A 12175-nucleotide genomic window follows, 5' to 3' on the forward strand; every position below is an offset into this window, starting at 1 on the left:
TAGCCAATCCTATCAAAGCTTAAGCTGCCTTTTAGCTCCCCTTCCCTTATTAATCCTCTTCTAACTAGTGCCAACTTTGATCTCCAGCTTTAGTTTCTATTAGCTGTCATTCTTGTGATCATGGAGAGAACTTCAATTCACATGGTTATATGAACTACAACCATATGAATTTAATTTTCCAACTTGTCTAGGGTTCTGTTTTGGTTCCAGCCCCTCTAATTATAGCTTATCATTATGTTTGAGTTGATCAATTTTGTAATGTCCTCAACCCAAAATTTAATATTACTTTCAGATCTGGAAAATAGATTAGTGTATTCTGTGAATTATTGACTGGTACAAAGAATATCATAATTTGTTTGGTAAAGTTCCTTTAACAAAATACAAAATGCATTAAGTTGTTTGCTGAACTATCCACTGATGCAAGAAATAAAATGTTTGTTTTAACAATCTATCTCATAGATGAAAAACTCGGATTTTGCAATAACTCGGCGAGGCCAAAAAAATTTTAAAACTCGGGACTCGCCAAAACTCGGCAAAAAACTCGGCAAAACTCGGCAACTTTATCGAACATTTGAAAATACATTTTTTTTTAATATATAATTCAAAAACACACATTTACACCAAATTTGTATAACATATATGATTTCCATGATATATAAATCAAATTTTTTTGGTAATACATAGCAACAAATGCAAGTATCATAGCATAAACCAAAAACCAAGTGCAACATATGTATAAGAGTTCAATACATATCAACGTTTCATAGTGACAGTCTCATAGAGTTATAGAGTCATAGACCACAAAACAAGAACCTCTGAAATTCTGATTACATATCAAGTTCAAAGTTTGGTATCAATGAAATTATGAAAATAAGAAATCATAAATTGCGTCTACGACTAAAGCTCAAAATAGATTGTGGCCGCTGGGTGGGTGGTGCTGAAGTAGTGGCAACATCCTCAACACTAACAGGTGCCTCTTCTGCATGATCAACCTCCTGCTCCTCCTCACGTGCTGCCACTTCCGCATCCCATTCCTCTCCTGCCCTCTCCAACTCACTCAGCTGCTCATTAGTAAGGAATGGATCCAAATCATTATCAACATCATCAGGAGAAGCAACCCATTCTGCTGCATATGGATCAATGTCATCCAAGTCAAGTGCTTCATGTGAATCTTGCCCTAGCACCTTCTTCTCATGTAATCGAATGTTGTACCGCACATAGACAAGATCATTCAAGCGTTGTTGAGTCAACCTATTGCGCTTTTTTGTGTGGATGTTCTCAAAAACACTCCAGTTGCACTCACAACCAGAAGCACTACAAGGCTGTGATAATATGCGGATGGCAAGCTTTTGAAGATTAGGCGTTGTGGCACCATAATCTTCCCACCACAAATCTGCAAGGATACAAAATGTGATTTATAACTTGTAAAGATTTCAATAATCTTAAAGAGAGAAATAAATGGTAAAAATTAAACATATGTTTTTTTTTTACCTGGTCGTAAGGTGGCTCTCCTACGTTTGCAATCAGGTGAAGAAAACAATTCCCCTAAGGCCTTCTTATAACTCTGCAACTCATCAAGTATCAGGTCTCGAAGGATCTCATCATCAACTAATCTCCGAATGCATGTGTCAAGGCCAATTCTAACCTCTGCATCTGCTTTGAAACTCGGAGAGTAAAAAAACTTGGGATTCAAGAAGTAGGCAGCAGCATGAATATGTTGGTGGAGTTGATGGTTCCACCTCCGATCAATTATGCGCCATATGGGTTCATACTTGGTCTTGTTTGACCCATACAAGTGTTGAATCGCCTCTTTGGCCTTATCCATGGCCTCATATAGATACCCCATGGAGTTATGATCCCCATCCACCATTCGTAGCACCCTCACCAACGGTTCCGACACCTAGATATAAAAAATCTAACAAAATCAGCAGATTGAAATATTAGAAAATTAAATAATAAATCATCAATTAAAGTTTCAAAACTTACATTGATGATCTCCTCCACCATCTTGGCAAAATTAGTATCAAAAATGGCAATCACAACCTTCTCTACTTCAGGCTTTGTAGCATAAGGACTCCCCAACCATCTTTCACTCACGAACATCCGCTTCAGGTTGGGCAATGTAGCAAGTATGCTCTGCAAGGTGAGGAAATTGGTAGCAAAGCGTGTGACCCCCGACCGCACAAGATCCTTACCTTCAGTGTGTTCTCTCATAAGATTCAGGACCCATGTGTGATTGTAGATGTATTTGGTGATATTCCTTCCATCTTCAACCACTTTCTTTACCCAACTTAGTTTCCCTATGTCCTCAAGGAGCAAGTCAAGACAATGGGCAGCACAAGGGCTCCAAAATAATGTCGGATGTCTAGCCATTAGAAGTTTGCCGGCTGCCACATATGCAGCTGCATTATCAATCACAACTTGGATGACATTCTGCACTCCCACATCCATCACCACTTCATCCAACATGTTGCACAAGGTCTCCGCATTCTTCACTTCATTGGAGGCATCAATTGATTTTAAAAATACTAACTGTCCTCCTGAAGCAACTAGAAAGTTGATGAGTGTCCTGTTCCTACCATCTGTCCATCCATCAGAAAGAATGGTGCAGCCATTCTTTTCCCAAATAGTCCTTTGCTCTTCCACTAATGCATGAGTGTTTTGGACCTCATCCTGCAATAACGGTCCACTTACCTCGTAACGGCTTGGGGATTTGAACCCCTTACCTGCCACAGTCAACGCGGTGACCAATTGGTCCCAAGATGGACTAGAAATAGCATTGAACGGAACATCGTTGTAGATAAAAAATCTAGCACACGCCACCTTGGCTTGTTGGTGAGCCTCTTTATTCCATGCAGTGCCAAGCAATCCAGGTTGTGCACCAGGAGTGTTACGTGGAATAAAGAAGTTTTCCATGTTGCTGTCCAAAGTTCCCTTTGCTCGTATCCGTGGCCCAAGGGAAGAACCAGATGTCCCCACATCTGTATGTGACCCCATGGAACTCAAATCTGCCCTTGGGGCTGCCATTGCCTCTGCTGTTCTCTTTTTTGTTGCCTTCCTTTGATCATATGCTTCAAGCGTTGCTATTGCATCTCTCGTAGCCTCTTCAGTACATTCCGTACAGCTTGTGGTATCTCGGCATTGAATTTTTGCAAGGTGATATTTGAACCTATTAATGCCACCTTTTACAATTTTTTTGCAATGGTTGCAAAAAACATCTCCTCGTTTTGGACCTGGTCTCCCATGTTTCCAACAAGGGTCTCTCTTTTTGCCACCAACTTTAACTGTAGAAGCTGAATCCATTTTCTTTCAAAAAGATGTGGAAAAGAACCTAGCAAAAGAGAGGCAACATTTAGAGATAAATAACATTGTTACCAAAAAAAATCACAAACATCCAAAAATTACAATGACTGTATAACTGTATTTTATTTACAGTCAAATTAGATGACTCTCTAAAATTAAAATTTTTAATTGGTTGTGTATTTTTTTAAGTTTTTAACTTCAAATTTAAATTTAAATGAAATACTTTAATACACATTGACATTACACAGTTGACAGTCATTTCAAATGACTATGAGTATTTCACAATTGACTGTGTAATACACAGTCATTAATTACAATGTACATTAATGATTAATGTATTACACAGTCATCAGTCATTTGAAAATGACTATGTATTACACAGTCATTTCAAAATTTCAAATGACCGTGTATTACACAGTCATCAGTCATTTGAAAATGACTGTGTATTACACAGTCATCAGTCATTTGAAATTTTGAAATGACTGTAATGACTGTGTATTACACAGTCATTTGAAAATGACTGTGTAATACACAGTCATTTCTCATTTGAAATGACTGTAATGACTATGTATTACACAGTCATTTGAAAATGACTGTGTAATACACAGTCATTTGGAAATGACTGTGTATTACACAGTCATTTCAAATGACTGATGACTGTGTAATACACAGTCATTTAAAAATGAATGTGTATTACACAGTCATTTGAAATGACTGTGACTGTGTAATGATGACTGTGTAATACACAGTCATTTGAAATGACTGTGACTGTGTAATGATGACTGTGTAATACACAGTCATTTGAAAATTTGAAATGACTGCGTATTACACAGTCATTTGAAAATTGAAATGACTGTGACTGTGTAATACACAGTCATTTGAAATGACTGTGACTGTGTAATGATGACTGTGTAATACACAGTCATTTGAAAATTTGAAATGACTGTGTATTACACAGTCATTTGAAAATTGAAATGACTGTGATTGTGTAATGATGACTGTGTAATACACAGTCATTTGAAAATTTGAAATGACTGTGTATTACACAGTCATTTGAAATGACTGTGACTGTGTAATACACAGTCATTTTCAAATGACTGTGTATTACACAGTCATTTCAAATGACTGATGACTGTGTAATACACAGTCATTTGAAATGACTGTAAATTGTAATTACTAATTACTAATGATTGTGTATTACACAGTCATTTGAAATGACTGTGACTGTGTAATACACAGTCATTTGAAATGACTAAGACTGTGTAATACACAGTCATTTTCAAATGACTGTGTATTACACAGTCTTAGTCATTCGAAATAAAACAATACAAAAAGATACCTGGTTGTGCGTGCAAATGCAAACAATACAGTCATTTTGACTGTGTAATACACAGTCATTTCAAATGACTGTGTATTACACAGTCAAAATGACTGTGTATTCGAAATAAAACAATACAAAAAGATACCTGGTCGTGCGTGCAAATGCAAACAATACAGTCATTTTGACTGTGTAATACACAGTCATTTCAAATGACTGTGTATTACACAGTCAAAATGACTGTGTATTCGAAATAAAACAATACAAAAAGATACCTGGTCGTGCGTGCAAATGCAAACAATACAGTCATTTTGACTGTGTAATACACAGTCATTTCAAATGACTGTGTATTACACAGTCAAAATGACTGTGTATTCGAAATGAAACAATACAAAAAGATACCTGGTCGTGCGTGCAAATGCAAACCCTATGCAAATCGCGTGGCGTTTTTTGCCTTCCGGAGTCGCGCGAGCCGCGAAATGGAATAAAGACTTCGGTTTTTTTTTTGCCTGCGACTTAAGTCGCGTTTTTCTCGCATTTTGTGCCGCGTTTCGGGCGGGTTTTGGCCATTAACGGCGATTATTTGCCAAAAAAATCGCGGCGAGTATATAAAAAAATCGCCCCGAGTATTTCCGCGATTAACTCGCGCGGGATTATGGATCGCGATTACTCGCGAGTTTTTGAATTGCTCGCCGAGTTTTTCATCTATGATCTATCTATATTCTACATTGTTCAATGAACAAGGATCAACAGGTGAAATTAGATTCCAAAAGGTAAATTTAACACACCAATATTGGTGAAAGAGGTTTAGGAATAGGTAGCCAGCCATTAGATTTGTTGATGTCAATGGATCCTACAACAAAATCACCGCAGTGAGACCTAAGCTTACCAATATGATGACGTATCACAAGAGCTCTACATGTACAGATATTGAGAGATATGTCAGCTGTTTCAGCAGACACTCTTTATTGTTCCACACACAAGGAGGTGATTATGTGGTTGAATCACATAGTAGCCTCCTAGTGATTTCAGCATATCTAGAGATGGTGGGTATGACCCACCAAGGTATCTCTTGCGCTCACAAAATTGCACCAAGCAACATTAGTCATTTGGTAAGATTCATGAAACACCATTCGCATGGAGGCTTGGGATTAATAAATGCATATATAAGAATGAGAAATGCACTCCACCACAAGTTTTGTGAAGTATGAGCTCTCTGACAACTTGTCACTAACAAACTTCAATTTACAAAAAATGGTTGATAATTACATATCTTAGCATAACGTAAGCCCACTAAAAATTAAATATCTGCATAACATTCCAAAATAAGGCCACTAGCCATTCGATTTGTAGACATCAACAAATTCTGTAGCAATTAAATTTATGTGTGTGATTATCCCTAATTATGTGTTTAGTTGAACTAATAACTTGATTCAGTCAATCAAAACCATGTTTGTACTAATTAAAACCTGTGGTACCCATTCAAGGTATCTCTTGCGCTCCCAAAATTGCACCAAGCAACATTAGTCATTTGGTAAGATTCATGAAACACCATTCACATGTAGGCTTGGGATTAATAAATGCATATATAAGAATGAGAAATGCACTCCACCACAAGTTTTGTAAAGTATGAGCTCTCTGACAACTTGTCACTAACAAACTTCAATTTACAAAAAATGGTTGATAATTACATATCTTAGCATAAGGTAAGCCCACTAAAAATTAAATATCTGCATAACATTCCAAAATAAGGCCACTAGCCATTCGATTTGTAGACATCAACAAATTCTGTAGCAATTAAATTTATGCGTGTGATTATCCCTAATTATGTGTTTAGTTGAACTAATAACTTGATTCAGTCAATCAAAACCATGTTTGCACTAATTAAAACCTGTGGTACCCATTTGCTGCTGGGAGCCCCTGGGTCCCAGTTCAATTTGACCCAAGGCCGGGGTCCAAGTCCCCTTGTGGGCTCAAGCAGGGTACCACCCACAACCTATGGGTCTAGCCTGAACAAATCTGAGGGAAACTGAACAAAATTTTGCCTCCAAACATGTCCAACCGACAAATTTAGGCCCCCTAACCCTAAATGGTGGCATACAAAACATCCAAAAGGAAAAAGCAAACTCATTTTTCATATTGTGAATGAAAAACAGAAATATTTTCCTCCATTGCTGAACTTGTTTTCTAGCTTGCTATTGCACAAAGAGTTGAAGATTGATCATTGAACACTTCAAGCCAGTTGTTGTTGTTGGTTTTTGTAACTAGGTAGAAAAATAAAAGTTAATTCTGATTGCCGAAGGCAACATTAGAATTCAACTTAAGTAATAGGGCTGGACCCATTCTTACTATGTGGCGTGTGAATTAGTTATGTATTGTTCATTTGTAATGGGCTGGGCCCAATAACCATATGTTGTATTATGACAGGACCATTTCCTAACGTGTGGACCCATAAATGTTCACACGCAACACATTATGTATTCCTCCACATGAAACGTGTGAAACACACACCTTAATGTAACGTGTGGACTTATTTGCATTTTATGTTGGCGCCAAAACAATAAATGGCCAACCTAAGGTCAGACCAAAATAAGGCGATGCCTCATATATATGCGCATTCAATTGAAGGGAAAGAATCATCATTTTTGGTGCTGCGAAATACTTCTGCTGTAGTGCGAAATACTTATGTTGGTGGTGCGAAATACTACAGTCTGCTGCAAAGATAGCAAACAAGTTGAAGCCCTTGAATCACACACAAATCTGCTGTTATGAGATAAGTTTGTTTTCAGCTGATAATTGTGCCCTAGCTGGGTTGTTATTGTACTTACAATTCACTATAACATAATCAGATCTGAGGATCTGTTGTTGCTGGGTTTTTCCTCCAAGAGGGAGGTTTTCCCAGGGTATTTGTGTCTCTGTGTTCATTTTGTTCATCTCTATTTATCAGCAAACAATCTAATTAGGAGCTAATTCTGATTTCTGGGTTCTTATCGTGGAGGAAGCTTTTTTCAAAAGAGGTAGGTTTTTTTAAGTTTTTGATTTTTTTTTCCTACATTTTTTGTACAAATTAACTCTCTTGTTTTGTTTTGAAGTTTTTGGTTTTTTTTCTACATGCTTATTTTTTTAAATGAATTAACTATTGAGTTGTATTTATATATTTTTGTTTTCAAACTTCATTTGTTTGATGCAAAGCTTTGATCATGGAAGGGGGTTAGATGATAGGTTTTTGTGTTGTTGAGTTCAATTTTGATGTAATAAGGTCTATTTAGACCATGGTTAAAGTTTTATTTGTCATGTGAGGTCGGTTATGTCACAAATTGTCATATTTTGTAGATGTTGCAAATGTTGCATCAGCAACTTTGCAATTTTTGTTGTATTTGGAAGGTGAAGAGTCAAGTCAATTCAAAAAGTAGTTTCAACCGTTGGTTTTGGTGAGAAAACATTTTTTAAAATAGGCCTTGAGGAGTTTGAGGCAAGGCTCTGGAGTTGTAATTGGTGATCAAGCAATAAGAAACCTCTGTTTTTCTGTGTTTTCATTAAATTTTGCTGCTACAGACCTCGGTACGGCCCCATACAGTCTGCAAATGTGCTAACCTCCATTGGAACTGGTGTAGGGATGAATTAGCTCTGTTTTGGTTTCGATTTGCACTGATTTCATAAGGTTTAGAGGATTTTAGAGCCAATCTGTTGAAAGCAGTCAGAAACCCTAAGCCAAGAGGGTTTTGATAGGAAAAATGGAATGTTGAACCATTCCACCAGTGAAAACTTCTTCAAAATCGGTGGAATGGCATTAGTTAGGGTGTTTTTCATGTTTGTTTGGTTTGTAGATGCAGAGAATGGAGGTAGGGCAGTGTTTGTGCAAGCCCTAGCCTAATATCTCAATGTATTAGGCTCAAAGTGATAGGTCAAGCTAAGGTTTGATGTTAGAAGATTGGGAAGTGTTACTAGTTGATAAAAGTCATTGATTCGGACCCCATGTGACCTGTGAAGAGCACTGGAACGAAGCTTGGTGGTTTGGGGATTGAATTCCACAAAGTTGCTTTAAGAAACAAGCCTAATTAGGCCTTGTAGCAGTGTAACAGTCACTTTTAGAGGGTGTTGTTACAAAACAAGCACACCTACAAATTGAATATGTTCTTAATGAGTATAAAGGGTATCTGAAATGGTATTTTGTTTCTGGGTTTGCAGCCTTCTCTAAAAGATATGAAGAAAAAATCACTCCTAGAGGGCTACAAGGGAAGATGAAAGGTTTGTGAGAAAGTCATCAAGTAAAGGTGTAAATATTAGAAAGTTTGTTGAATTTAGATTGTTTTGAAAACCTCCACCCTGCTCTGCATCAAACTGGTATCAGAGCATAGGTTTTGGTCATTTGAGGAAAAGTTGCAATTTGAAGGGAACAAAATGCTTTGCAGCAGAAGCAGAAGCAATCCTTTCTCTGAGCCAATCAGAAGCAGCAGCTGGTTGATCATGAATTTCTGTGTGCCCTTGATCCTGCGAAACTTCCTCCATGTCTTCAAAAATGGTTTCGATGAAACCATCCTGGTCTTGCTGCTTTGTGTTGGGAGGAATTTCCTGCCTTTGAGTCTCCAATGAAATAGGTCTGTGATAAGAGTTGGTGCTAAGCAAATCCTATGCTGGAACACTTCCAAGAAGACTATCCTGAGGCTGACTTCGTGGAATCTCCTGTGCAAACATTTCTACTTCCTGCACACTAGAGCAACTGGCCGAAGATTGTGCTTCTTCCACCCTCGGTTTTTTCTGCTGAACTTCTGGCTAGATTTCCAACTGTGTATATTTGCTTTTCCTAGTTCTGGACTTCTTAGGAACATTAATTTCTTTGCTATGTCGAGCTCCTTCTGGCTGAACTTCTCCTTCTTCAGCCTGGGCTTGCGATGATCCTTCTGTAGTGTCACTGTGGGAATCCAAATTCCCCATCAATTGGTAACTAAGGCGCACATTTCTTTCCCTTAGCGCTCTGATGTGCCAATCTATTCAATGCCAGGTAAATTTTAGAACTGGCCTAGCCAAAACTTCTAAATCATCAACTTCAAGTTCTGACCAGTCTAGAACCGGGATAGGTGTATCCTTCAACTTTTCAAATTTCGGCTGCGTCACATCCTTATTTTCCTTTACTTGATTTGGCACCTGCATGATTTCACTAATTCTAATCAAGTCAAGGGGCAATCTAGTAAACATTTTTTTCCTGATCTCAAGATCATCCTTGGCATTTGCTCAAAAATCCTCCAAGTGAAATTTATGCCCGAACTTCATTTTGGCGACCATTCAGATTTTATTATATGGATCAAAGAAGGCTCTGGATGTATGGAATGTCAAGGCTCTGGATGTATGGAATGTCAAGTGGTAGAATGCCAATTCCTCCAAGGACTTCTCAGCCGCCGCCAAAGGACACAATTCTACATAGTCGCCAAAGACAATGGGGAATTCAATGGACAGCTTCCTTTTCTTTTTTTGGATCATGTCATAAGCAGTCAATTGTCGAGTGAGCTCCAGTAACACCAATTTGTCCGTAGGATACCTTGGAAGTTTGTGCGGCTGAAAGGAAAATCCTTGGCCCCAAATATAAGTAAATGTTGGAAACTGAATGTACAGGGCCCCAAATTTCTATATCAATGCTCTGGCCTCCAACGACACTTGTGTGAAGTTCACCTTGCAATAGTCTCGTTAAGTACATGGTGAAAGTGTCGTTCACCAATCTAAAGGAACTAGTGTCATACAGATGCAACTGAGGATAGCATTCATGGACCTTCAACTGTCCTGCCCACATCCCATGGGCCCTTTTCCTGGTAAGCTGTCGAAGCTGCCTATCCTTGCCAATGCATAAATCACATACGAGCTCGTGTACAAGGATTGAGTACACTTATCCTTCAAATTCTTCAACTGTTCATGCAAATAATGGCTTATCAATCTCGCCCAATCCATTATCCCATTGGCATTCATAACTTCGCCAATAAAGAAGAACATCTAGGTTTCAAAAGTGAAGGCATGCGAACATCCATTATCCTATTCACCAATATGTGGTCTTGATTTTTGCATCCTGGTCTTGTTAATAAGCTCAGCACATCTTTCAACACCAACCTCATACACTGCGGTCTTGTTAATAAGCTCAACACATCTTTCAACACTAGCCTCATACACTACTGTTGCTTTATCCTTAAGTCTATAAGTCATGGAATGATAAGCCGAAATTCCAAAAGTTTCTCAAATGGCTTCGGCGGTCAGGTTTGCCAGAGGCTTGCCATCCAATGTCAAGATCACTCTTCTTTCTTCATCATAGTGCTTCGCGCATTCCAAAATCAATTTTGGACATCGAATGGCCGGAGGGAAGCCTACAGCTGAAACAATTCCGCTCTTGACAAATTTAACAACAGTAGGTGAAGGATTGCGTCCAGCTGTTCCAAAAATCTTGTGCCCGAAAGCTCCTAGTTGGAAAGTTCCAAGGTTGGTGTCGCTGATTTCCTTTTGTTGAGACATGGACCAGCTAGGACTCGAACTTAGGACCTTCCATACGCTGTTGGAGTGCTCTACCCCTGAGCTACTGGCCCCTCTTGGACCAGTCCATCGTCAGTCTGGATGTGGCTTATTTCCAACACCAACACCCCCCCTTAAGCCACACCTCTCGTGTGCTTGGGGCTCCTAGCTTGGACCTGGCTCTGATACCATGTTGAGACATGGACCAGCTAGGACTCGAACCTAGGACCTTCCATACGCTGCTGGGGTGCTCTACCACTGAGCTACTAGCCCCTCTTGGTCCGGATGTGGCTTATTTCCAACACCAACACCTTCCACTTGGAAATAATTTTATACTTCGGAAGGAATCTCGTTCTTGATCTGTGCCTGTCAGGAAGTAGCCGCACCCTTGCTAGATTCCACCATTCCTACAACACAAGGTAAATTAACATTAAAAATCTGTGTAAGGAATTAAATAAGATGGTGGAGAAGCAATTCCAGTTGAAGAAGAAATTCCAGCTAATAAATTCCTAATCAGGAATAAAACAAAACCTCCGTGATCAAGAACTTCTTGAAAACAAACAAAATTCTTCGATTCTGAATCTTTGCCACTTCTCTTCAGCTTCAACTTTCTCCAAAATCGCACGTGAGAAATGAATTGAATTCTTCGTTTAAATAGAATTCCTCACCAAGTTGCCAAGTTGGCGAGAATTTAATCTTCGCAGCTGCATTAAAAAATGTGTCATACTTTCCTTAATAGCTTGCCATGCAAACGGCTCCCACAATTATCATCTAGTTCAAAAATGGAATTTTCCATTATTTCTTAAATTGTGTCATAAGCGTGGAATATTCCCTTTTCCATGTTGCCAACTCGCCGATTTTTGAAAATCCTTCCATTTTGAATTCGAGGATATTTTCGAAAGATTTTTTTTTCCTTAAGAGATTTTTTGTCGATTTATCCATTTGGAAAGAAATCCTGTTCATCCGAATATTTGGTGAGAAAATTCCTGGAGAGAGAAAAATTTATCTAGTAAGAATTTTTTGTGCTTTTTGAGTTCATCTTGTTCCAAGGAAGCTTTTTCATCA

The 12175-nt window shown here is 38.5% G+C and overlaps 1 protein-coding gene across 2 annotated transcripts in view; it reads right to left on the minus strand.

The window, feature by feature from the left end:
• Positions 1–12175, minus strand: part of LOC131028967 (SCY1-like protein 2 B) — a 79919-nt gene that overhangs the window by 11664 nt on the left and 56080 nt on the right. The gene's annotated exons all lie outside the window — the stretch shown is intronic.

Source organism: Cryptomeria japonica, chromosome 7 (genome assembly GCF_030272615.1).
Source record: "Cryptomeria japonica chromosome 7, Sugi_1.0, whole genome shotgun sequence".
NCBI lineage: Eukaryota > Viridiplantae > Streptophyta > Pinopsida > Cupressales > Cupressaceae > Cryptomeria > Cryptomeria japonica.